This window comes from Mesoplodon densirostris, chromosome 3 (genome assembly GCF_025265405.1).
Source record: "Mesoplodon densirostris isolate mMesDen1 chromosome 3, mMesDen1 primary haplotype, whole genome shotgun sequence".
NCBI lineage: Eukaryota > Metazoa > Chordata > Mammalia > Artiodactyla > Ziphiidae > Mesoplodon > Mesoplodon densirostris.
Window position 1 is genome coordinate 156,497,819 of NC_082663.1, and position 27,250 is coordinate 156,525,068.

The following is a 27,250-nucleotide window of genomic DNA, read 5'->3' on the forward strand; positions in this document are numbered from 1 at the left end:
GTGGATATTTTGAGCATCACTGCTTTCTAACAAGATTTGCAATCAAAAGGGGAAATGATGGAAAATATGCACATATTCAGGTATGTGGGAAGTCAGAGGGCTTATGCATGTATTAACTTAAATTTTACCACCCATTTATGATAAAAACCCTGCAGCAAGTAGGCATAGAGGGAATTTTCTTCAACATAATAAAGGCCATATATGACAAACCCACAGCCAACATCGTCCTCAATGGTGAAAAACTGAAAGCATTTCCACTAAGATCAGGAACAAGACAAGGTTGCCCACTCTCACGACTATTATTCAACATAGTTTTGGAAGTTTTATCCACAGCAATCAGATATGAAAAAGAAATTAAAGGAATCCAAATTGGAAAAGAAGAAGTAAAGCTGTCACTGTTTGCAGATGATATGATACTATACATAGAGAATCCTAAAGATGTTACCAGAAAACTACTAGAGCTAAACAATGAATTTGGTAAAGTAGCAGGATACAAAATTAATGCACAGAAATCTCTGGCATTCCTATACACTAATGATGAAAAATCTGAAAGTGAAGTTAAGAAAACACTCCCATTTACCATTGCAACAAAAAGAAAAAAATATCTAAGAATAAACCTACCTAAAGGAGACAAAAGACATATATGCAGAAGAGTATAAGACACTGATGAAAGAAATTAAAGATGATACAAATAGATGGAGAGATATACCATGTTGTTGGATTGGAAGAATCAACTTTGTGAAAATGACTATACTACTCAAAGCAATCTACAGATTCAATGCAATCCGTATCAGACTACCACTGGCATTTTTCACAGAACTGGAACAAAAAATTTCACAATTTTTATGGAAACACAAAAGACCCCGAATAGCCAAATCAATCTTGAGAATGAAAAACGGCATTGGAGGAATCAGGCTCCCTGACCGCAGACTATACTACAAAGCTACAGTAATCAAGACAGTATGGTACTGGCACAAAAACAGAAATATAGATCAATGGAACAGCATAGAAAGCCCAGAGATAAACACACGCACATATGCTCACCTTATCTTTGATAAAGGAGGCAGGAATGTACAGTGGAGAAAGGACAGCCTCTTCAATAATTGGGGCTGGGAAAACTTGACAGGTACATGTAGAAGTATGAGCTTAGAACACTCCCTACCACCATACACAAAAATAAGCTCAAAATGAATTAAAGATCTAAATGTAAGGCCAGAAACTATCAAACTCTTAGAGGAAAATATAGGCAGAACACTCTATGACATAAATCACAGCAAGATCCTTTTTGACCCACCTCCTAGAGAAATGGAAATAAAAACAAAAATTAAAAAATGGGACCTAATGAAACTTCAAAGCTTGGCACAGCAAAGGAGACCATAAAGAAGACCAAAAGACAACCCTCAGAATGGGAGAAAATATTTGCAAATGAAGCAACTTTGTCAGTTGGGTTAATCTCCAAAATTTACATACAACTCATGCAGCTCAATAACAAAAAAGCCAAAACCCAATCCAAAAATGGGCAGAAGACCTGAATAGACATTTCTCCACAGAAGACATACAGATTGCCAACAAACACATGAAAGAATGCTCAACATCATTAATCATTAGAGAAATGCAAATCAAAACTACAAAGAGGTATCATCTCACACCGGTCAGAATGGCCATCATCAAAAAGTCTAGAAACAATAAATGCTGGAGAGGGTGTGGAGAAAAGGGAACACTCTTGCACTACTGGTGGGAATGTAAATTGATACAGCCACTATGGAGAACAGTTTGTAGGTTCCTCAAAAAACTAAAAATAAACTACCGTATGACCCAGCAATCCCACTACTGGACATATACCCTGAGAAAGCCATAATTCAAAAAGAGTCATGTACCAAAATGTTCATTGTAGCTCTATTTACAATAGCCAGGAGCTGGAAACAACCTAAGTGTCCATCATTGGAAGAATGGATAAAGAAGATGTGGCACATATATACAACGGAATATTACTCAGCCATAAAAGGAAACGAAATTGAGTTACTTGTAGTGAGGTGCATGGATCTAGAGTCTGTCATACAGAGTGAAGTAAGTCAGAAAGAGAAAGACAAATACCATATGCTAACTCATATATATGGAATCTAAGAAAAAAATGTCATGAAGAACGTAGGGGTAAGATGGGAATACAGAAACAGACCTAGTAGAGAATGGACTTGAGGATATGGGGAGGGGGAAGCGTAAGCTGTGACCAAGTGAGAGAGTGGCATGGACATATATACACTACCAAATGTAAAATAGATAGTGGGAAGCAGCCGCATAGCACAAGGAGATCAGCTCGGTGCTTTGTGACTACCTGGAGGGGTGGGATAGGGAGGGTGGGAGGGAGGGAGATGCAAGAGGGAAGAGATATGGGATCATATGTATATGTATAATTGATTCACTTTGTTATAAAGCAGAAACTAACACACCATTGTAAAGCAATTATATTCCAATAAAGATGTAAAAAAAAAAAAAACTAAACATAGAATTACCATATGACCCAGCAATCCCACTACTGGGCACATACCCTGAGAAAACCATAGTGAAAAAGACACATGCACCGCACCCCAATGTTCAATGCAGCACTATTTACAATAGCCAGGTCATGGAAGCAACCTAAATGCCCATCAACAGATGAATGGATAAAGAAGATGTGGTACATATATACAATGGAATATTACTCAGCCATAAAAAGGAACGTAATTGGTTCATTTGTTGAGACGTGGATGAATCTAGAGACTGTCATACAGAGTGAAGTAAGTCAGAAAGAGAAAAACAAATATCACATATTAACGCATGTATGTGCAACTTTGAAAAATGGTACAGATGGACTGGTTTGCAGGGCAGAAATTGAGACACAGATGTAGAGAACAGATGTATGGACACCTGGGGAGGAAAGTGGTGGTGGGCAGGGGTGATGTGACGAATTGGGAGATTGGGATTGACATGTATACACTGATGTGTATAAAATGGATGACTAATAAGAACCTGCAGTATATAAAAAAAATAGTGAGGGAAGCTGTGTATGTGGGTAAGGTAGGAGGTCTATGGGAGCTCTCTGTACCTTCTGCTCAGTTTTGCTGTGAAGCTAACACTGATCTAAAAAAATAAAGTCTACTAAAAATGTTGGTAAAACTGGTTTGGGAGAGAAGATAAAACATCCAATTTAAAACATACTAAGTTTGAGATACCTAAAAGAGACACTTGCTGAGAGGGTGAAAGGGAAACTGTTAACTCTGTCAAATAACACTGTTTGGTGTGTTAAATACTGTCATACTATTATTTGGTAGAAAATGTCCTATAAAAATACTATGGATACTAAAAAGTTATTTTGATCAAAAAAATCACCTAATTATTTAATAAATAAATTGGTTGTTAATGGCCCATTTTACAATATAAGTCCTGGTGACCAGGTATATACTAACCTGTCTTCTTTTCTGTATTAAAAAAGCTAACAAGCACATTATTGTACTATAGTTTTGCAAGATGTTGCCACTGGGGAAACGGTAAAGTATACACAGGAGCCCTGTGTGTTATTTCTGACAACTGCATGTGAATCAGTAATGATCTCAAAATACAGTTTAATGAAAAAAAACAATTAACCAAAGAACAAGGGGATGGGTGGTAGGTAATAAGATAAGGAAATCCTTTCTCTTTCTCTGTGAAAGAATTTGACCTTGGAATAGCATTTTAGCTTTGTTCCCCTGGTAACCACCCAAGAAAGTATGTCAACTGTGTTTCTGAACAATCTTATTTATGTTTCTGACTGCCTTGGTAACATGCTCAAAAGATTCATCAGCTGCATCATGAGGCAACATTGCTTAAGATAAAAATGACTCCTGATTGGTAAAGTGTACTTACACTGGGCAAGTCCCTTGCAGGAACCTTGGAAACTAAGCTCTTCTCATAGGCTGTTACAAGATACATTAGATCTGATAGGGCCTAGGGCTTCAAAGCCATCATGAGTCTTGCTTCCTTGTACCTGAGCTATCATCTGAAACATCTGAGGAGACAGCTGCTGAATAGTTGTATGCACCTCTGAAAAGACCACTCCCACTGAAGGGAAATATCTGACAAAGACCAGATGGCACACTGCACTCCTTGTATCTATTCAAAACATAAATGAAACAATAAAATGGTGTGAAGCCAGCTGAAATTATGGCTGCTGGGCCAGAAGATACTTCTGGACACTTGGAGGATGTGGAGGATAATGGCCCCAAAGTTACACCTATCTAATCTTAGCTATATATTCTTGGATAGAAGGTATAAGATCTAAATTTTTCTGTATGTTAAGATGCATGGGTACATTTATTAATCATAATTTTTTACCTTTACCTCTTGGGACAGAAAATGCTCACTTCAACTTAAAGACTATTCTCAGATTTGTCCTTCTGTGTGGGCCATTGTTACCTGGTGTCTGGAGGTCTTGAGAACACACAGAATCACGTGCCTTATGAGCATAGTGCTTTAGACACAGGAGGAAAACTGTAAGGGGTATCTTGAAATCTTTACAAAATATATTCTATGCTAGCAAGAGATTAATATGCCACAATTTGCTAAGTCACATTTCTTGGGCTGATGTATTGCTGAGCCAAGAAATGAAAGAAAGTATTAATGTAATGTCATAAATGATGTGAATGAGAATAAAATAAGTGTGGATTACTTGTTAGAACTGGATCAATTTTAAAGGTTTCAAAATATGTGCTCCTTAAACCTAGCCAATGATTTGAGTCCTATAGGACAAGATTAGATTTGGGTTTCAATGTTATTAATTGGTAGAGGTATAATGATATGCAGTACTGATTACACATACATGTTGTTATGTATTAGACATTTCATTAAATAAACCTCTTATAGGAAAAATTTTAAAGATGATGTAAGGACTGGAACCATGGGGATGACGTGCAGTGTGACCCCTGAAGTCTACTGGTGGTAGAGCAAGCAGTGTGCTTCCAACTGGGGTCATCTGAAGACACAAAGCTGTGCCACAGCTCTGGTACACAGCTGAGCAATGATGAACATAGCATATAGCGAGAATGTAGAGTCTGTGCTCAGGATAAATTTCTTTTTCGTTATTAATTTATTTTATTTTATTTATTTTTGGCTGTGCTGCATCTTCGTTGCTGCTCACAGGCTTTCTCTAGTTGTGGTGTGAGGGGGGCTACTCTTCGTTGAGGTGCGTGGGCTTCTCATTGAGGTGGCTTCTCTTTCTTGCCGAGCATGGGCTCTAGGTGCGCAGGCTTCAGTTGTGGCACATGGGCTCAGTAGCTGTGGCTTGCCGGCTCTAAAGCACAGGCTCAGTAGTTCTGGCACACAGGCTTAGTTGCTCCAAGGCATGTGGGATCTTCTAGGACCAGGACTCGAACCCGTGTTCCTTGCATTGGCAGGCGGATTCTCAACCACTTAGTCACCAGGGAAGTCCTCCATACACTCTTGTTGAAAGACTTACGGGGAAATAGGTTTGTTCTTGGCGGTTGTCTACTTGCCTTGCTCTCATTTACGCACATGCAGAGCTACAAGTCACTGCCCTGTAGGAACGTCGGTTTCCTCCTGGAAGAACCAGGAACCCAGGAGCCAGCAGCCCAAGGAGCTCGACCACGAACCCAGAATGGGGTCTGGACAAGTGACAGGCTCAGCCAGGGCTCTCCTCGCAGACAAGCTCGAAGAACTACACTTCCCAGAATCTTTTGTTCTCGCATGGACTACATTTCCCAGAGGGGCTCGCGACTGTCCTTGCCCCGTCCCTCCCGGACCTACGTGGGTCGTAGGGCGTCGGGCGTTTGCCGTTGGCATGAGCTAATTACTCGCCAGAGGTCCGCCGAGGCGGCACCGCGTGGAGTCCCCAGCGGAAGTTTCTGTCCGGCCGTGGCAGTTCCGGAGCCTCCAGCCTGCGGCCCGCGGAACCCCCGATGCCTGGGCGAGGTGAGCGGCGGGGGGTAGGCAGGATGCGGGAGGGAGGACCGGGCTTCGGGAGCATGCGTCGCCGGGGCATGGGGCACAGGCCCAAGAGACGCGAGCCGGGTCTTTGTGGGCGCCGGCGGGCCGAGAGCCGGGCACCCCTGACTCTGTTCGCCTGCCGCCCCCAGCCGTCCCACTGACGTGCCCCTGAACGAGACAGGTCGGGCACTTGGTCCCCATTGGCTGGACCCAGCCACCCTCCTGCTTCTTCCCGACCAGTTCCCAGCGCGCTGCCTGCTCAGCGCCTGCCGGCATTTGAATTTGTTTCGGGCTGGCAGTGAACGTGAGAAAATTATTTCCTCCCCTTACCATCACCCCTGCACTTCCGAGTGACAGGCTTGTTTTACGCGAGAAGTGAGTCGCCGGCTTCCCCCAGTGGCAGAGCCAGGACTGGACCCAGGTCTTTGGTTTAATGGGCCCTTTCCTCAAGACAGCAGCCCCTCCCCGCCATAGGAGAGCTGATGTTTTCCCTTTCCGAAGCAGCTTTCTCTAGAAATCTGGAAATTGTTTCCTTGACAGGAGGGGGAGGAATTGGGTGGGAATGCTTGAGGTGGAGAAAAGTTGTCACATGCACGCAGGGAGGTTAGAGCAGGTGCTCTGGAGCCCGCGGTGCCTGGAACCCTGGTGCCACCCTCCCTGGCTGTGTGGACTGGGACAAGTTGCTCCCACTCTGCCCTCAGTTTCCTGATCTATAAAATGGGGTGCTGACAGTGCCAACTGTGCTGTGGGACTCGATGATGTATTGATAGGTAGTGCCTGGCACGCGATGAGGCTCAGGGAGTTGCTGCTACTGCTGATAGAGTCCTAGGACCTTTTCCTCTGAGCCAGGGAAAGAGCTGGGCCTGGACCAGGATGACCCAGCCCTTCTCTCTGGTCCTGTCTAGCCCTCGTTCCTTCTGCCTTCTCTGGGGGCACTTGGCATCATTTTCAAGTGGTATAAAGGTTTCAGAGCTGCTGATTCTGAGGGGTGGAAAGCAGAAGGGGCTTCCTCCTGGTTCCCTTTTTCTTCTCTCAGATCTGGCTTCTGGAGACTTCTCCCATCCTAAGGTGAAACTGCCCAGAAAGAGGACATGGCTACTGAACAGAGGGAAGCAAGGTCTCGGGTGAGTTCATTGCCATCTCAGGTCTTAGAGATAGATGGTTTCTTTTTTTTTGTTATTTTACCCTTAAACTGAAGTTTTCTCCCCAATACAGTCTTCGCCAGGATTTGGAGCCCATGTCCTTCTGCCTTGGAAGAGTTGGTCCACCCTGGTGGATGGTGGATTGCATAGGGAATGCTTGCCTCCAACCCCCCAATCCATGGCCTGTGTTTCTCTTTTTTTTTCTATTACACACTCTTTTAATCATTAATCTCAATTCACTGTATGATTACTGAATTGATAGGTAAGATGCCACATGTCTTATACCACTTGGGGTCAGAACAAACAAACATGCGCACTTGGCAGAGTTCCTTTCTGGCCTGTCTCCTTTGCTCAGTCATGTCCCCCTCCCTACCCTTGGCCAGAATGCTTTTCTTTTTCTTTCCACCCCTGAGAAATCCTCATGATACCTTCGCCAGGCTTTTCCCAGTCCATAGTTTTTAGTTTTTCTCCATCTTAACTTTCTGGATCATGTGCCTTGCTTCTGTCACTCTCTTGAAAACTGATGTTGACCTGCCATTTTCATCTTTATGTTGTGAGAATGAGGGTGGGACCCCATCCAGGTGAGCCACTGTGTGAACAAAGGATAGCCATGCTGGTAGGGACGTAGATGGAGAGGTCTCTTGACTCCAAGAGCAGAGAGAAGACTCCTCAGGAAGCAGCAGTGTATGGGATATCATGGGATATTGGTAGTGGAGAGGCAGTGTATACGGTGATTCCTCAGTGGGGCTTTTGAGCCAGATGGCCAGGTTTGTGCCCATCTCCTCTGTTGCTGTTAATGGGTCTTGGGCAAAAAACTCCACCTCTCTGTGCCTCAGTTTCTTACCTCTCTGTGCCTCAGTTTCTTCACCTGTAAAATGAATACAACAACTGGGCCTACCTCAAAGGGTAGATGAGAGGATCCTGGGAGTTAGTGCATGGAAAGCGTTCTTGTCAGGGCCGGGCACATAGTAGATGTTCAATATGTGGTGGTTGTGGTAGCTAAACGATATTATTCTAGTTCATGATGTCTATCTATCTACTGTCGGTAGATAGAAATGACTATACAGTGTCCTTCCTTTACTCATCCTCATCTAACAATAGTAGTTAACGTTGCTGGGGACTATCCTGAGGGCTTCACCTTTGTTCTCACTCTCATAGCGAAGCAGAAGTTATTACCCCCATTTTACACTTGAAACTGAGGCTCAACGAAGTCAGGTAACCTGAAATCAAACCCAGGTATGTCTGGCCTCTAAGTTCATGTTAGTTATCATCCAGCCTTTCCTCTGGTACATCTTTCAGAACACAGGGCAGGCCTGGCCCCCAAATGACCAGAGTTCTCTGCAATGTGATGTTGTGTATCTTTTGGACCCATGAAATGTGGTAGTGGTTGATCTTCTGAGACTGTGGCTAGGACCTGCTTCTGCATATTTGGGCTATTTTTTTCTAAGCCCTTCCCATTCCATTCCAACAGAGCCAGGCTGCTCTCTTACCCAGAATCTTCTCCATCCCTGCTTGTGAGTCCTATGTGACATTTCTCCCTAACCTCACCTGCTGCCGATACGTCAGTACTATGTGGACTTGTGTGTAAAACTCAGTGACAGGACGTTTAAGACCAGAGAGAGAATATACCCACCAAGTGCTGGGTTAAAAGAAAACTTCAGTTATCGTCTTGTCTCTGCCATTGATAAAGTATGTGACCTGGTGTCTTCACTGCCCTGGACCTTGTGTTTCTCATCTCTAAAATGAGGATTGAACGAGGAAATAGTATATGGTCCTGTCCAGCGACACTTTTCTTGTTCAAATTGTTTCATGCGTTTTTCTTGTCTGCCAGTTGGATTGTAAATTCTTTTGAGGGCAAAGATCATTTCTTGTATTCCCTGCCATGTGCCAATAAATTATCTTATTATACATGCACTGCATGTTAATGTTAAAAATCTCAGAGAATAAAAAAGTAAAATCACTCTTACCCCAACATCTTGAGATAATCATGGTCATACCTTTGGTATGCAGCCCTCAGAATAATTGTCTGTGTACCTTTATTTATTTATTATTTATTTATGTACACGTGTACATATGTATGTATGTATATTTTTATTTTATCATTTTAGCTTTTTATTTTGATAAAATATACATAAGATTAAATTTACCACTTTAACCATTTTTGAGTATATTGGCATTAAGTACGTTCACAGTGTTGTGCTACCATCACTACTCTTTACCTCCATTGTATGGATTATCATTTATTACTTAACCCTATGAGATAGGCGTTGAGAGGCAGTTCCTTGGATTGGAATTCTACCTCTACCACTGACCAGTGATATTGTGATTTATAATACGAAATATATATTTGGTCTTTGTCCCTGTTCCTGGCACATAATTTCCAAAACCCTTGTGATTTCCTAAGTGGTTAGTAATATATGCTTTTTATCCCTGAAATTACTTCAGAGCAATGAAGGCACAATGGGTGTGTTTTGTATCCACACCAGAGTTTATGTTAATGAGGTTACTGTTGTACCCCACCTAAGGATGTGGGCGAATTGCCAGGGGAACCAACCTTGATTAAAGTGTTGGAATTTTCAGTCCTGCCCCCCAATAACCCCTCTTATCCATCTGTCACCACCCTAGGAGATGAAAGTTGAATCAGTCGCCAATGGTCAGTGATTTAATCAATCGTGCCTATGTAATGAACCTGCATAAAAACCCAGAAGGGTTCAGAGTTCTTCCAGGTTGGTGAACATGTAGAGAGTCAGAGAGAATGGTGAATCCCGAGAGAGCATGGAAGCTGTGCACCCCTTCCCTGTGCCGCTCTTTCACCTGCCAGTTCCTATATCTTCTTTTATAATAAGCCAGTAATCTAGTAAGTAAATGTTTTCCTGAGTTCTGTGAGCCACTCTGGCAAATTAATCAAACCTGAGGAGAGGGCTGTAGAAACCTCCAATTTATAGCCAGTCAGTCAGCAGCACAGGTTACAACCTGGACTTGTGATTGACATTGAAAAAGGGCCAGTCTTGTGGGAATCTGACACTATCTTCAGGTGTCAGAATTGAGTTTAATTGTAGGACACCCAGCTGGTGTCCCACAATTGCTTGGTGTGTGAAACCCCCCCCACATCTGGTGTCAGAAATGAAGTACTGTTGTATTAAGAGTAGCGGAGACATGCAGGAGGAGTGAGTTTTTCCTTCATACCAGCTGTGTGACTTGGATAAATTTCTCTTTGTTTTCTCTTGTGTAAAATGGACACAATAATAGTACCTTCTTCATAGGGTTGTTGTGAAGATAAAATAAAGATATACACTAAAGGTTAATATAAAGCTCTAAGAATAGTACTTAGCCTGAAAAAAGCACTCAATAAATTATAGCTATTTTAATTTCCATTATTACTGTCCTCAAGCTTTAGGGAGCACAGAGTGCCTTCAGTTATTTAAACTAGCTCCCTCAGTGATTATTGAGGTTGTTTCCATTTCTTTGCTGTTACTAACACCATGATAAATGTCCTTGCATGTTCATTTTTGTTCAGTGTTCATTATCAAACAAATATAGTAATTGGAGGGTTAAAGAGTATGCACATTTTAAAGCTTCTAATGTATGTTATCAAATTGCCAACAGGAAGATTATTCTAATTAACACTCCCACTAATGGCCTTAATACCTCCACCCATCTCTTGTAGCAGTTAACTCAGGGCCTGGTTCATACTTCCTGCTACTCAGTATCTATTTCTCATTGGTCAGTTGTTCATTAAACAAATGACCGGGAACCTTCAGAACCTAGAATAATATAGAAGCATTTCATGGTAGCCCGTCTACTCCCCACTGCCGCCTTTTTCACCCTGTGTGATGGGTGGTCCTGGGTGAGCTGGGATGCTTGTCTCTACAGGTGTCAGTGACGTTTGAAGATGTGGCTGTGTTCTTTACGTGGGATGAGTGGAGAAACCGGGCTCCTTCTCAGAGAAACTTGTACCAAGATGTGATGCTGGAGAACTATAGTAACCTTGTCTCATTGGGTAAGGAAATTTCCCCTGTAGATACAGAATTCAGAAATTGGGATACCTCAGCATCTGATTTCCTGGATAAAAGCCCTGGGTCATTAAAAACTTTAGCTGAGTTTTGCCTTAGCACTGTGCAAACTGGATCTCCATAAATAAACCTGGAAACCTTTTTCTCCCTTGCAGGTATGGAATTGCCCCATGGATGGGACAGTCTACAGAGCTGCACATTAGAAATTCCCTCACTGCAGGCAACATTTTCCCACTATGATTGAACTATGATGTGTTTGCTCATCTCTTAACAGAGAGCATCCCTCAACCTTTTTCTTTGACCCAACACTGGCTTTTTTCAATTCTCTTTTACAGGGGTCAGCAAACTTTTTCTGTAAAAGGCCAGGGAGTAAAGATTTTCAGCTTTGTGGGCCACATATAGTCTCTGTAACGTATTCCTTTTCTTTTTTTTTCAACCATTCTTTGCTCAAGGGCCATGCATAAACAGACAGTGGCCTAGATTTGGCCTATGACCCATAGTTTGCTGACTGCTGCCATCTTTCAAAGGGAGTCAGATAGTGTTTTCTCATTTTAAACAAGCTACTTGGTACATAATCCTTTCCACAGATACCTGTTACAAATATTAATTTAATCTGTACATTTAACATACATTTAACAGTATATACATATTCCCTCTTGTATAGAAAGCTATTAGCACCCTGTTAATCAAGTCTGCATGTTTATCATACTTCACTAACATACAACTAAATGTTACATTGCCCCTTGCTTTTACCCTAACACACCCCTCACATTGTGGGGGCACAACTGGAGCATCCCACAGAAGTTCTCTGTATCATCCTTTGAGTTTTCCGCTCAGATCTCAGATACCTCTTTGTGTCAAGGCAAAATCAAGTCTTTTTTTTCTTTTTCTTTTTTTTCTTCTTTTTGGTCTATGAGCAGGACTCCCCATTTTCCAAACCCGAGGTGATCTCCCTGTTGCAGCAAGGAGAAGATCCCTGGAAGGTAGAGAGAGAAAGCCCTGGAGGCTCCTCTCTAGGTGAGTGGGTGCGGAATCTCTGCAGGCAGCAGTCTGGTAAGTGAGTGCATGTGCAACTCGGAGATGTTGGTCGGGGAATTTTCTGCAGGTTCTCAGTCCTGAAGAAGTTTTGGAGAAGGGATGCTAAGGCCCCTAGTCACAAGCTTCCTCTTCTTCTCCGATAATTACTGCACAAGTGAATCTCTCAGGATCTTTTCTCTTGTGATTTCCTGTTGTTTCAGAGGAGGGCTACATTGTCATGCATTCATTCAGCAAACTGAGTGCATTTAAGGAACTGCAGATAATTCATTCAGACTGAAGCTCAGGGTATATGGGAAAAGAAAGAGATGAGGAAGGAAATGAGCTTAGAGAGCCAGGTGGGGGCCACACTATGAAGTGCTTTGGTACAGTTCTTAGGGATGGGAACTGTCCATGGATGACTGGAAATAATTCAAGAGTTTCAAGCAGAAGAGTTGTATGGTTGTTGATATTTTAGAAAAAATAGTCTGAGTCTGAGATACTTTAAACGTCCTTCAGTAAAGGCTAAAGAAGCTGAGGTGGGTCCCTACACTGGCACACAGCACCACAGTCAGAAAGCAGCAGCACTGATGTGGGCAGAGCTCCAAGCTACGTGAAGGACTAAAGCAAGTTACGGTGCATTATTATGACATATCGCCATTTATGTGTAAAGAAAATTACGTGGGTGTTTGTCTATATGCATTATGTGCATGTAAGTGCCAAGAGAAAGGTCGGGGGACACCTAAGCTGGTAACTAGTTACATTTGGATTGGGACTGAGAATGGGCATTGATGAAAGGGGACTTTAGTTACATGCAATGTTATTAAAATTTTCACAGAGAATATATTCATGAGTCCTTATTACACAGTTTCAATTAAATAAGAATGGTTACTTTGGAAACACTGTTGGTCCTAGATTTGAAGTGAGGAAAAACTAGAGGTGGGAACCTTCTGGAGATTATTCCATAATGTAGGCAAGACATTACCTGGAGGAAGGCATGTGCAGTGAGTTCAGGAAAGAGGAGAGGTCCCTTTATTAAGGGTATAGGACAGGTTCGGTGTGGGATGGGTTTCATTTGAAATGTTCGTGAAATATGGGTAGAGGTCACCAGTGGACAGCTGTAGAAGGTAAAGAGGGTCAGAACTCAACAGGGAGGTCAGGGAGCCATCAGTGCAAAGGTGGCATTTGAAGCCTTGAGCTGAGCAGATGAGGGAACGGAGGAGAGGACAGAGTCCCAGGAAACCTCAGTTTTATGAGGTGGGTTAAGAAGGAAGAATCTGTGGCTGAGCCTGAGAAGAAGTCACCAGATGAGAAAACGGGCAGATTCGGCTGTCATGGAAGTTGAGGACTGAGAGCTGTTGACTTGGGGAGGCCAGGGCTCTGGGGGAGCCAGGTTCTAAGCCTCGCTCACTGCTTTCCTGTCCCGTGATAAACAGCAGTGCAACCTTGGACAGAAGGATGCAGGTCCTGCCCTGGCGGAGCTCAGTGGAGGTGGAGGCTAATCGCACACAGGGCTGTGGAATGACAGCCTCCGGTGAGGACCTCGGGGGAACAGCCGCAGGTGCTGTGAGAACGTGGAACAGGAGGGGTGCTGTGGGCAAGGCTTCCCGAGGAAGGGCCGGATCCCACATTGTGAGAAGCGTTCAGGCACAGGAAGAGCATGTCCGAGAGTCCAGACAAAGGAAGCCGGTGTGTGGAGACGGGAGCAGGGAGAGGGGGCCGGGACCTGAGAGCCAGGCACAGCCTCTGAGGAGTTGAAGTACCCTGGCCACGGGCCCAGGTTTATATTCTGCAAGGATCAGCCTGCAACCAATGTGGAGCCACCTGCCATAGACGTAGTAGGACTTGTCTGAGGTTGCTGTCAGGTCCAGATGAGTCAGTGATGACCCCTCACAATGCGGGCCCAGCAGAAGGGCTGTGGGACAGGCTGTCTCGATCCCTAAAGCGCCCACACCTTTAGTAGAGCTCATTCTTCCCCATATAATGTGAGATCTTTTGAGGTGGGAACCACACTTATCTCTCCTTATATCTTTTAACTGTCACTTGGGAGAAATATTCTAATTTTGTGGGAACTGCTAGAGACCACCACAAAGTAAACAGAGAACGCAGGCAGCAGGAAACCAGTGGAGAGTTTAGGAGGGGCGTCAGGTGTGGACTGAGTATGGCATGGAAGATCAAAGGAAGAGACAGAAGAATTGTTCCCTTTCCATTCGCCTCGGGAGCCTCTGATCCATGAGGAGTCCCCCTTCCTGAGTGAAGTGTTAGTTGGATTAAACTGAATAGAAAGTATGACTGGAGTCGAAAGCTGTCCAGAGAGACCCTGAAGACACCTAGTGGTGATGTCAAGTCCTTCTCAGGTTTGGGAAACTGTCCCCAAAGGAAAACTCTGAGTGGGTGTCTGGAGGAAGTAAGGCCATCAGAGCCAAGCAGTGTGTGCATTTCTCTTGATGGGATGAACCTCCTCTCTTTGGTCAAAGGAGACAGTGAGATGGGGCGTCCTGGGTGTGCTGGCGTGTGGTTGTGTCTCTCCTGCACCCCTGGTGAGTCTCCCATTTGCCTGGACTAAAGTGCCCTTGGAACAGTTTCCCTTCCAAGGGGAGCTCACTTCCCTGTGAGCTTAGGTGAGGGACCTGGATGTTCTTGGAAGTACCTTGATCATTAACTCTAGACCAAAACCAAAAACCAACCCTTTGAACAACCGGTGACAGAAGAGCTTATGCTTCCAGGGTAGGACTCCTAGAACCTCTAATTGCCTCCAAGTGTGTTTTTAAAATATAATTTTCACTTCAAGACTCCTCACAAATAGGAAAAACAAGACAAAAAGGGAAAACAAACTGTCATCCCTGGATCTGTATGTTTCATGTTGAGAGATGGGAGGAAATGGCTCAAAGTGTACACGTCTCATCTGAATCTGTTACTTAAGAAATGAGTCCAAAGTCTAATCACTATTCTGGCATATTATGTATATAAGTTATCTATATATAAAATAAGAATAATGTGATTAAATCAACTTGAACGTCTCATGAGTTTGATTTACACCTAACATGAAAATATTCTTTTATTCAAAAAATTTAAAATCCAGGGATGATCTAGGTAAACAGTTACCTCCAATGGAAAGGTGTTTTTCATCCTTTGTCTTTTTCTCTTCCTTTGTTATATTTATGCAACAATTCAGGGCAGACTGAACCTGGAAGGGTGGTCAGCTAAGGGGTTGCTTGTGGACTGCCTTCGACTCACTGAGACTTGCTGGGGCTTCATCTGCACAGAGAGTAGGGGTCTTTTTCTAATTTGCAGAAAGGTGCTGTAGGGGTTATAGCGGCAGCCTAATGAAATAACATGCAGTGATTTTAAGGAGTGAATTTCTTACAAGGTGAAAGTTGAGCCCAAATGCTCTGTAGCCCTGTTTACTATGTTTGATTTAGTCTTGTTCTCATCCCCTGCGGTCCTCTCCTGCCACCAACATCTACTGTCCTTGTAGCTGCCAGAATGGTCTATTTAAAAGATAGATCAGGTCATCTCACTCGCATGCTCAAAACCTCTAGTGGCTTCTATCACATAGAACACAATCCAAAGCCCCCAGCGTGGCCCTCAGAGGCCTTTGTGGTCTGGCCCCAGCTACCTCTTCGCCTTCACCTCCTTCCTCTCTGCCCTTCATTGGAGAACTCTATAATCACCCTGGCCTCCTTGTAGTTCATCAGGAAGGCCAAGCAGGCTCCCACCTCAGGGCCTCTGCACTTGCTTTTTCCTCTCCTGGACCATTCTTCCTGATGGCCAGGAGCCCACTTGACTCACTTCCTCACACTATACAGGTTTCTGCTCAGATGGCACTTTGTCAGTTAGACACAGCTCATCCTTTGTTCTTTGTCCTCCACAGGACACAGGTCCTTTGTCCTCCACATTCTTTATCCCCTCACCATGCTTCATTTTCTCTCAGAGTACTTATTACTGCAAACTAGTACATATTTATTTATTATCAGCTCTTCCTCTGGATTGTAAATTCCCTCATGCTGGGTTGTCTGTTTCATTTGTTCCCATGTCCCCAGTACCTAAACTAGTGTCTGGTCAGAGTCAGCTTCCAGTTAGTGAATGTATGAATGACTTGGTTAGGTAGTCATGATGGAGACAGAAAAAAGGGAACCAGTTGCAGAGATATTTGGCAGATAAAAGCAACAGGACTTGGAGATGGTTTAGATATGGAAGATAGAGGAGATGGAGTTGTCAAGGATGCATGCTTGGTTTGTGGTTTGTTCTGGGATGGACAGTGATATCATTCACTGAGATAGTGGTGCTAGGAGATCCGATTTGGGGGATGGTATACATATGGTTTTGGATGACTTAAATTGTCTTTGGTTGACCCAGTTATTCAAGTGGAGATGTCAAATAGCCTGTTTGATTTGGAGTTCCACCCCTTATAATATACCCTGGGCATTAAATGTAAATTTGGGAGACCCTGTCACTAAAGATAATTGAAACAGTGTTTGAGTTTGAGTTAGCCTGTGGAGTGGATTCAGAGTACAGCAAGAGCAAGAAAGAGCCTAGGACTCAATCTTGAGGAACTCTGGCATTTCATGGCTAGGCAGAGAGAAATGAACCCATAGGGAAAACAAGGGTAAGGTGTACTATAGAAGGAAACTCGGGAGTCTAGTGTCATTGAAGTCAAGTCTCATAAAGGATGGTATCAGTAGAGGTAGGGAAAAGTAGATGAACTTGAGACATATTTAGATGGCAGAATAAACAAGTCTTGGTAATTGATTAGCGGAGGGAGAGGTGTGAAGGATGCCTTTTAAAGTTTTGATTCAGAACTGGTGCCAATTACAGAGACAAAAAGGTTGTACAGGTTGGGGGGAGGAAATAATCATAAATTCAGTTGAGCTGTCTTTGAGACACTCAAGTTGCTGTTTTGAGCTGGGTTTTGTATAATTAGGTATGGAGAGTAGAGAAGTCTTGCCTAGAGTATGTTTATAGATGAAGCTGGCCTGTGGAAAGGGTACAGAGTGAAAAGAATCAGGGGCCTAGCACTCAAACCTACGGAACTCCAAGGATTAAAGATCAGGTAGAGGAAAATGAGCACACAAAGGAGGTTGAAGCTGGTGGAACATGAGAAGAATTTGGAGGCAAGTTCAGGGTCACTGTAGCTTAGGTAGTGAGCATCTGAAGGAAAATGAGGGGTCACTATCAGATGCTGCTGAGAGGTAAGTTAGGTGGGGACTGAAGAGAGCATCTTGCCTTTGTCACATGAAGGTCATGGTTGCCTTAGAGTAGTGGTAAGGACAGAAGCCAGAATGGAGCCCATGAGGGGTGAGTGAGCAGGAGGAGATGAATATGTGTGGGATACGACAAGGTGAGATGTGACAAGGAGGCAGTAGCTGGAGAGCTCTTCTATGCAAATATAAACAAATATTTCGTGTTTTTCTCCGTCCACTCAAATTATATTATACAGCACACATTATTCTGCCCCTTTCTCTTGATATATATTGAAACTCTTTCCATGTCAGTACATAAAGAGCTTCCTCATTCTAAGGAGTAGTTCTACGGCCTTCAGCTGGCTCTCTTCTTGGCTGGCAGAAGAGGTGATTTTGGTTGTATGTGGCTTTGGATAATGTTAGCCCATTGGGTCCAGTTTGGGCTAGAATTTTATAAATGCTGTGGTTTCTAATTAGCAATATGGATATGGGTTTAAAGCTGTACCTTTATCGTGTACCCATATGATGTCCTGGTGTATTACAGTTAGAGTTAATCCAACTGTCCATCAAAGGAATCTGGTTGAATAAGCTGAGGGACATTCTCATGGTGGAATTCTCACTGTAAATAAGAATGAGGAAGAATTCTGTAAATTCCACTGTGGGGTGATAATATTACTAAGTACGGGAAAGTGCAGAACAGAACAGTGAGAATAGGAGTTTTATCAAAGGAAGGAGGAGATACCAAAAAAGACAAAGTGTATATTTGCTTATATTAAAAAAAAATAGAGAAGCCCCCCAAAAAAGGATAAAAGCAGATCTATAAAAATGGTTACCTATAAGGTGAAGGAAGAAAAAGAAAAAGGATTGAGAGAACAAGGATAGAATGTAGAATTTTTTTAAGGTACCTTGTTTTTATAATGTTGACTTTGGAACCATAAAAATGTTTTATAGGGCTTCCCTGGTGGCGCAGTGGTTGAGAGTCCGCCTGCCAATGCAGGGGTTCGTGCCCCAGTCCGGGAAGATAACCACATGCCACAGAACGACTGGGCCGTGAGCCATGGCCACTGAGCCTGTGTGTCCAGAGCCTGTGCTCCACAGCGGGAGAGGCCAAAACAGTGAGAGGCCCAAGTACCGCAAAAAATATATATATAAAAATTAAAAAACAAGATTAAACAAAAATGAATAAGTGTTCCATAAATATTGAAAGCAAAATGAAACAAATGACCCTAATTGTGTTTCAGGTTGTTGGCTTAGTCACAGAGAAAAATTATCTCAAATGCTTTTAAATCACAGCAGCTTGAATAAAGGTTCTTAGTGATTTATATAAATATTATGGTTTATAATAAGTAATATATATTTGGTACAGAGCTCCTAAAACCCTGGGAATTCCTAGGTGATGAGAGCCACAAAGGTGTCTTTGTTATGTTAATGAGGTTTCTTTTGGACCCTATCTTAAGATGGAGCCTGGTTGCCATAACCAATCATGTGATTAGAGGTTTGAAAGTTGACCTCCGGGGAGGGGAGGGGGACTGGAGGTTGAATTAGTTGCCAGTGGCCAGTGATTTAATCAATCATGCCTGTATAATGGCGCCTCCATAAAAACCCAAAAGGACAGATTCAGAAAGCTTCTGGGTTGGTGAATATGTGGAGATCTGGGGAGTGTGGTGTACTTAGAGAGGGCTTAGAAAATCCATTCCCTTTCCCCATACATTGACCTGTGCATCTCTTCCATCTGGCTGTTCCCAAGTTATATCCTCTTATAATTAACTGGTGATCTAGTAAGCAGAATGTTTCTCTGAGTTCCATGAGCCACTGGAGCAAATTAACCAAACGTAAGAAGGGGGTCGTGGGAACCTCTGATTTATAGCCAGTTGGTCAGAAGTACAGATGATAACCTGGGTTTGTAACTGGTGTCTGAGGGAGGCAGGGGGCAGTCTTGTAGGACTGAACCCTTATCCTGTGGGATATGATGCTATCTCCAGGTAGATAATGTCAGGGTTGAGCTGAATTGAGGACACCCAGTTGGTATCCAAGAATTGCTTATTATTGATGTGGAAACCGCCCCCCCCACCACCACATTGGAATTGGGTGAAAAACATGTAATTAATACCTTACAGGCAAAAATAACTTCAAACAATAATGTTGATTTTGGTGGTTATAATAAAAATATGTGGTTATGTTTACAAATAGAGCTCTTATCTTTGAGAAATGTGTTTTGAAGTATTATTGATGAAATGATATAATACAGAATTAGCGTACTTTAGCATATGCTAAGGAAAGAGACGTGAGGGAGTTCTATTAATTTTCTCAGCCTGCTCCAACTAAGTGCCACAAACTGTGTGGCTTTAAACAACAGAAATTTATTGTCTCACAGTTTTGTGGGGCGATTCTCCCTCTGAAACTCCAGGTAGAATCCTTCCTTGCCTCTCCCTACCTTCTGGATGTGGCCAGTGGTCCTTGTTCCTTGGCTTGCAGCTGCATCACTCCAGTCTCTGCTTCTCTTGTCACTTGGTGTTCCCCTGGGGTATCTTGACATGGTCTTTCTGTGCTTGCCTGTGTCCAAATTTCCCTTTTATAAAGACACCAGTCATATTAGAACCTACCCTAATCACCTCATCTCAACTTGATTGAATCTGCAAAGTTACTTAACCTTACCAAATAAGGTTATATTCTGAGTTATTGGAAATTAGGACTTCAACATATGTTTTTTGGGTGATGCAATTCAACCCATAATAAGGTAATAGATGAAACAGCATTAGTGATTGTTGATGCTGGCTTGGCAATTCATTGTACAATTCACTCTACTTTTGTACATGCTGAACATCTTCCATAATAAAAAGCTGTAAAAATCAGAATTACCAACAACAGAATTTCTAAAACAGCATTTCTCTTTTTCACCAACACAGGCATTCTGGAATACATTTACAGATGTGTAGTTCTGCCCCCATCGTGGTGTTGTGTGTAATTCTCAGCATATAGCTCCCTCAATTCTCTGACTCTAGAAAACCTTATGAGACTGCAAATGCATGTGACATTTTTATAGGAATAATTTTGAATCTGACCACCTGTAGGATAAGGTGGGAAGGATATAGGTCTGGAAAGTTGGCTTGGGTTCAAAGATTTTGATGCTGCCTTTAGCCCTCACACTATCCCTCCATCTAATCTATGGCTAATCCTTTAAAATCCCACTTTAGACATTTCTTCCCCCAAATTCTGGCCACCACTAGTACGCCTTCCCAGCTTGTACTTGCTACTGTCTGAGGGTAGTTTGGATGTTGTTGTAAGCTCACATTTTCATCCATTTCTGTCTTGTGTTTTTGTTGTATAAATTACCACACTTCTCCTTTTTTGTCTCTAATGCCAAACTGGGAGCTCCTTAAAGAAGTTAACTGTTTCTTTTCATTACCAGATCTGGAATGTCTTGTGGATCACAGGCCCAAGATACAGCCTGACATGTTGTAGGTGCTTTTTAAGTATTTGATGAATGACTTAAATAAGGAGCAGTCAGTGCTTTTTGAAATAATAAGAGGTGTTCTATATAGTAAGAAGGTTAAGTTCAGTGGGAAGTAATACTAGAAAGGTGAGAAACAGGTCAGAGGATCAAATTGAAGGTCAATAGCAATAGTCACTATTGAGTAAGGAGATCCTGAACTTGGATGTATTAATGATGGTTGTTAGAGACATCTTAGTGAAGAGATTCAAGGGAATTTGATGACTGACTAGACTTGGAATGCAGGGGAGAGAAGCTTCTGAGATGAAACTAAGAATTCATGGCAAAGGAGCTGAAGAAGTTATGATCTAATTCAGAACTTGGAAACACAAAAAGAGTTTGAAAGGAATGCACTGGATTCGTATTTGGACAAGCTGAATTTGAAGAAAAATACTCAAATGAAGAGTCTAGCAGGCAGCTGGAAATACCTCTGTAAAGTGTTTTGAGGGTCAGGATAGTCATTCAGATAGGAGGTGTGGGAGTGGATGAAATCATCTAGGGAGAGAAGGTTGAAGAGAGACTCACAGAGTTTCATAAGCACCAAGGGAGGAGAAACTAGACCTAATGACAGGAACTAGTCAGGGTGGTGGTCATTGGCAAAATCACCTGTTCTCTAAACTTCTGACCTAAGTCATAACCTTGTTCATGAGTTAGCTCAGGCCCAGGCTTGATTCTGGGAGAGAGCAAAAGTTGAACTGCACTTCAGGAGACATATCTTAGACCTACAGAAAACTTTAAGCAGACCGTAAAGAACAGTTAGGATGTCCATAATCCAGGACTCATGTCCCCTTCATTGGGAAACATGACTGTTTTAAGTTATTAGTCCCATTCTGGACTAAGGCATTGGCACTTGAAGTAGAGTTGAGGTGAGTTTCCCAGTATTGGTATGGACCCTTGTAGCTATAATTACTTCCATTAAAAAATAAAAACTCCCCATGTCCTGTTTCTCTATTCTCCTTTAAACAGAACTTTTCAAAAGCATTTCTATACTTGATGTCTCCATGTTCTCACCTCCCATTGTTTCTTCTGTGCACTCCAGTAGGGCTTTCTTCCTTACTAGTCCATGAAAAGCAGTTATTAAATCCCAGACAGTCTCCATCTTGGCCCAATCAGGGTCAAGTTTTTAATTCTTAAATTGTTTAACAAAGTTGATCATTGCCTCCTCACTGGAGTACTTTCTTCCTTTGGCTTCTGGACCACCATACTCTTCTGCTTTTCTTCCTTTTCTTGCCCTCTAGTATTACAATGCCTAAGTGATTTTTTCCGTTCTTCAGCTTTTTTTTCTTTTTTGGCTGCGTTGGGTCTTGATTGCTGCGCACGGGCTTTCTCTAGTTGCAGCAAGCGGGGGTTCTTTGCTGCGGTGCGCGGACTTCTCATTGTGATGGCTTCCCTTGTTGTGGAGCACGGGCTCCAGGTGCACAGGCTCAACAGTTGTGGATCATTTCCTGGTCCATAGTAGGCAGTTAATAAATATTTGTGAATAGAAAGGATGTCTCCAGCATATGCAAATATAACAAAATAAGAAAAAAAAACATGTGCTCCAGAAACTGCATGTAGTTCAGTATACATGGCAAAAAACCAGGGGAGGGTGATGAGTACCGAGGTGAATGAAAGTCAGATCATGAAACACCTTGTTGACCATGTTAAGTACTCTGGACCTTACTTATATACAAATCATTGAAGATAAGTTGGAGGATCTTACAGAAGTTTGCAACATGGTAAGATGTGGATTTTAGAAAGATTGCTGTGGCTACAGTGTGGAGACTGAATTGACAGCAAGATTTGAGGTGGGGAGACTAGTTAGGAGTCTATGGTGGAACAGTAAAGCATGAGAAACAGAGTACCATTTAGGTACCCGAGCCCAGTGCTCAGGGCTCTAGTAAAGTTGTTGGTTGTAAAACTGCAGTCTTTACATACAGACCTAAGGCAGGGTCTCTAACTTTGCCTTATAAAGTACAATCCAAAATTTTGGAATCTTGCTAATTTCTTCCCAGCTCGTGTAGTAACCTAGAACCAATGACTGATGTTCACAGGGAAAGTACTCCATTTTTACCACTGCCTCCCACACTTGTGCCCAAATAATGTTATTGAAATTTGGATCACTTAAGCAGACTTAGATGGATAAGGAAATTGAAAGGTGTTGAACAGAAAATAAAAAAAACTCCTCTTTTTGTTACAACCAATAGTAAAGATTAGAGAGCAGATAGGTTTTGTGATTGGCTAAGTGAAAAAGAGCTATTACACAAAATGCACATTATGGTCTCTTCCAGAAGATGTGGTTCCTAATTTAATGAGTGATTTATTGATACTTATCTATATATGTATTTTAAAATGAGTGTTATTCTCACTTGCTCGGCTTGGCAAATATCAGTGCCTTAAAAAACTAGTAAAGATGGGTGCATTTAAAATTAGTCAGAGAGGGTGTGTAGAATGGGGGAAAAATCCCAAACCCTAGGGAAAGCAGTTTTAAAGTGGAAATAGAAAGTTACCCATGAAGGAAACTGAGAAGTTAACACTGGTAGAAGAAAAGAGAAAAGCAGAATATATTATGTTCACCAAGCAGAGAGAATCTGTAAACAGGTGAGAAAGTGAATGTCAGATAGGAATCTCAAAATACAGTGAGTTGCAAAGGAGCCCTTTAAATGGTTACTCTAGCCCAGGAGAAAATGCCAAAATATATGTATACCTATTCCCCACTAGAATTTAATATTCAATGAATTGTGTCCTTACCCAACTTTAAAATTTATTGAATTTAATTCTGTTTTTTACCACCTTATCATGTTAGCCCTTTTTACCATTTTATGTTTATTCCTGTCTTATTGATCTTTGACTCTTTTCTATGCTGCTTGCATAGCATCTCCTGCTTGATAAATGAGCAAGGCTGCTTTCTTATCTTGCAACTTTTGGCTTCATGCCTACCTGTTGGCACCTCTGTAGATTAATTCAGTAATTACTTCCTGTTTGAACTGGCTCTGAAACCCTCCCACTGCTTGTATAATGTACTGTCCTGGAAGGCAACTTCTCATGCAAGTCTTGAATCCTGTGTGTGTGTGTGTGTGTGTGTGTGTGTGTGTGTGTGTGTATGAAATTAATATATAAATAATTGAGATTATTTGACATTGTTCAAATTAGGTATATATAAGTTATTAAGGAAGGTTAACAAAACAAACATTTTGTGTATAATTCAGATGCCATTAGGAGGATCTGTAGGTGAATAGGGCATGCTAATCTGCTTGCAGAGAACATTAGGGTAGAAAAGGAAAGTGAAAATATTTAGATATAGATAAATATAATTACATATATAGAATATATAGATATATATTTTTAACACTGTGGTGAGTGCCTATAATAACAGGAATGCTCTGTGGAAACTCACAGTCAAGAAGGGACTCAGAGTTAACTTTTGAACTGAATCTGAACGATACAAAGGAATTTGGCATGAGGGAAAAGGGATGAAGACTTTCCAGATTAGGAATGATTACACAAAGAAGAAAAATGTCATGAAGATAATTTAGGATTCTATCATAGGCTTTGGACTCTGATCCCAGGCTGCCTTTTCCAATTCACGGCTCCCCTTTGAATCCCTCTTCTCCATTTTCCATTAGCCAATTCTTCTGATCACTCTTACACTCACCCTCTTTAAATGGGTTTGTTTAATCTTTTCTCCACCCTGTTGTTCTCAACTCCTGTTGATTGTTTCTCTGTACTGCTTAAATCTCCTAAGTTTTTCTTCTTACTGTTTTTGGCCATATACCAAGACCTTATTTAAATACCATCAATATTCAGTCTATACATTTAGTCTCAGTAGCCAAATGCTGTATCACATGGAACATCTTCAGTTTTTTCTTTCCCTTCCAGGATGGAAGAACAGTTATAAAACCACAAAGTCAACTCAAACACAAGGTTCTTCATTTCAGGAGCTGATAATGAAAAGATCCAAAAGGAATGGACCCTGGACTTCAAATTAGAAAACCCCTGCACATATGAAGACAGATTAGAGAAAAAGCAGCAGAAAAAAAAAAGTGTTCAGATAGTTTCAGTCGCTCACAAAAAAATCCTCACTGTAGAAAGAAAACATAAAAATACTGAATTTGGCCAAAACTTCAGCCCAAAGTCAGTCCTTGTTAGGCAACAGATGGTTCCCAGAGAACAAACCCCACCAAAATGTGAAATACAAGGAAACAGCTTCAAACAGAATTCCAATTTATTTAATCAACAAAAAATCAACACAGCCGGGAAATGTTATAAATGTAGTATGTGTGAGAAAACCTTCATTAATACTTCATCCCTTCATAAACATGAGATAAACCATAGTGGAGAGAAATTGTTTAAATGTAAAGACTGTTCGAAAGCCTTTAACGAAAGTTCAGCTCTTATTCAACATCAAATAACTCATACTGGAGAGAAACCCTATATATGTAAAGAATGTGGGAAAGCCTTCACTCTCAGTACACCCCTTTATAAACACCTAAGAACACACACTCTGGAGAAATCCTATAGATGTAAAGAATGTGGTAAATCCTTCAGCAGAAGGTCAGGCCTTTTTATACATCAAAAAATCCATGCTGGAGAAAACCTCTATAAATATAATCCAGGTAGGAAGGCATCTAGTTGCAACACATCCCTTCCTGGATGTCAGAGAATGAATTCCAGAAAGAAGTGCTATTTATGTAATGAATGTGGCAATACCTTTAAGTCTAGTTCATCCCTTCGTTATCATCAGAGGATACACACAGGAGAGAAACCTTTTAAATGTAGTGAATGTGGGAGAGCCTTCAGTCAGAGTGCATCTCTTATTCAACATGAAAGAATTCACACTGGAGAAAAGCCTTATAGATGTAATGAATGTGGAAAAGGTTTCACTTCTATTTCACAACTTAATAGACACCGACTAATTCATACTGGTGAGAAGTTTTATAATTGTAATGAATGTGGTAAAGCCTTAAGTTCCCACTCAACACTTATTATTCATGAAAGAATTCATACTGGAGAGAAAGCATGTAAATGTAAAGTTTGTGGGAAAGCCTTCAGACAAAGTTCAGCTCTCATTCAACATCAGAGAATGCATACTGGAGAAAGACCCTATAAATGTAATGAGTGTGGGAAAACATCCAGGTGTAACTCATCCCTTAGTAATTATCAGAGAATTCACACAGGAGAGAAACCATATCGATGTGAAGAATGTGGGATATCTTTTGGCCAAAGATCAGCTCTTATTCAACATCGAAGGATTCATACAGGAGAGAAACCCTTCAAATGTAATACATGTGGGAAAACTTTTAGACAAAGCTCATCACGTATTGCCCATCAGAGAATTCATACTGGAGAGAAACCCTATGAATGTAATACATGTGGGAAACTTTTCAATCACAGGTCATCTCTTACTAATCATAATAAAATTCATATTGAAGAGAACCCCTAGAAAGTAGGTTTGCATGTGTGACATTCTGAAACCAAAGCTCATCAGAATACATGAAAGTGATGTAATAAATGTAATGGGTATGAAAAGCCATTCTACGATTTAGTCATCAAATAATAAATTCCAAGGATAAACCTATGTAATAGATAATGAGAAAAGTGAAAATTGTTCAGTCCTATCAGACACTTTATAATAACCTAAAATGAAGAATTCCGGACTGGAGACATTGGCTTTGGGCATTTGTAAAGTAATTGTTTTCTCTACAGCATCGCATGCTGCATATCATATGTAATTGTTGTAAACATCTGGGTGATGAGGGGAAGTGTGCACTGGATTTCCTGTTAAACTGTAAACTTAATACTTTTTAAAAAATAACTGACATTGTAATAGTATATAAAAGATGTGGTCAAAGAAATTACACATTTTTAGAGAAAAGGACCAAATGAAAGTTAAAAATTAATTGTAAACTGCCTCTGACTTTCTGGGGTTTGTCCTTTTCCTGACTTGATGTCAAACTTTGTGCCTGGATTTCATTTAAAAGTAGAAATAAAAGTCTGTTCTCTTCCTTTTTTCTTCTAGTAATTGCTGTGAATTGGAAATTTTCTACACAATTTTTAATTCTGTTCTCAGAATTATTTTTTTGCTCTTAAGTCATTTATTATGAAATTATACATGCTATATACTGTGAGCTGTCATCTTAAGTATATTAAATGGAAAATAAGCAATTTTCAAGTTTAAAGCTATTAAATTATATTTAATATATATTATACATATATATTTAATAACATATATTCTAAATTCACAGCAGAAGGGGCTGTCAAAAGTAGTTTAATGAGTCTAGCATATGTGCCAAAATACTGAAAGGTACATCAATCACTTCATGAAATAAAGAGTATGTTTTTCCTACTTGATGTTCTCTAGTGTCAAACAATTTTAAGAAAACAAAAAGAGTAATTTATAAGCAACTCAGTAGTTTGGTTGGTTGGTTGTTTGAGTCCCAGCTTTGGGACATGTACTATGCTGCACACTGGGAA

The 27,250-nt window shown here is 41.4% G+C and overlaps 1 pseudogene; it reads left to right on the top strand.

Annotated features, from left to right (window-relative positions):
• Nucleotides 1-5,749: 5,749 nt before the first annotated feature.
• Nucleotides 5,750-27,122, top strand: LOC132487165 (zinc finger protein 354A-like; annotated as a pseudogene).
• The last annotated feature ends 128 nt before the right edge of the window (nucleotides 27,123-27,250 follow it).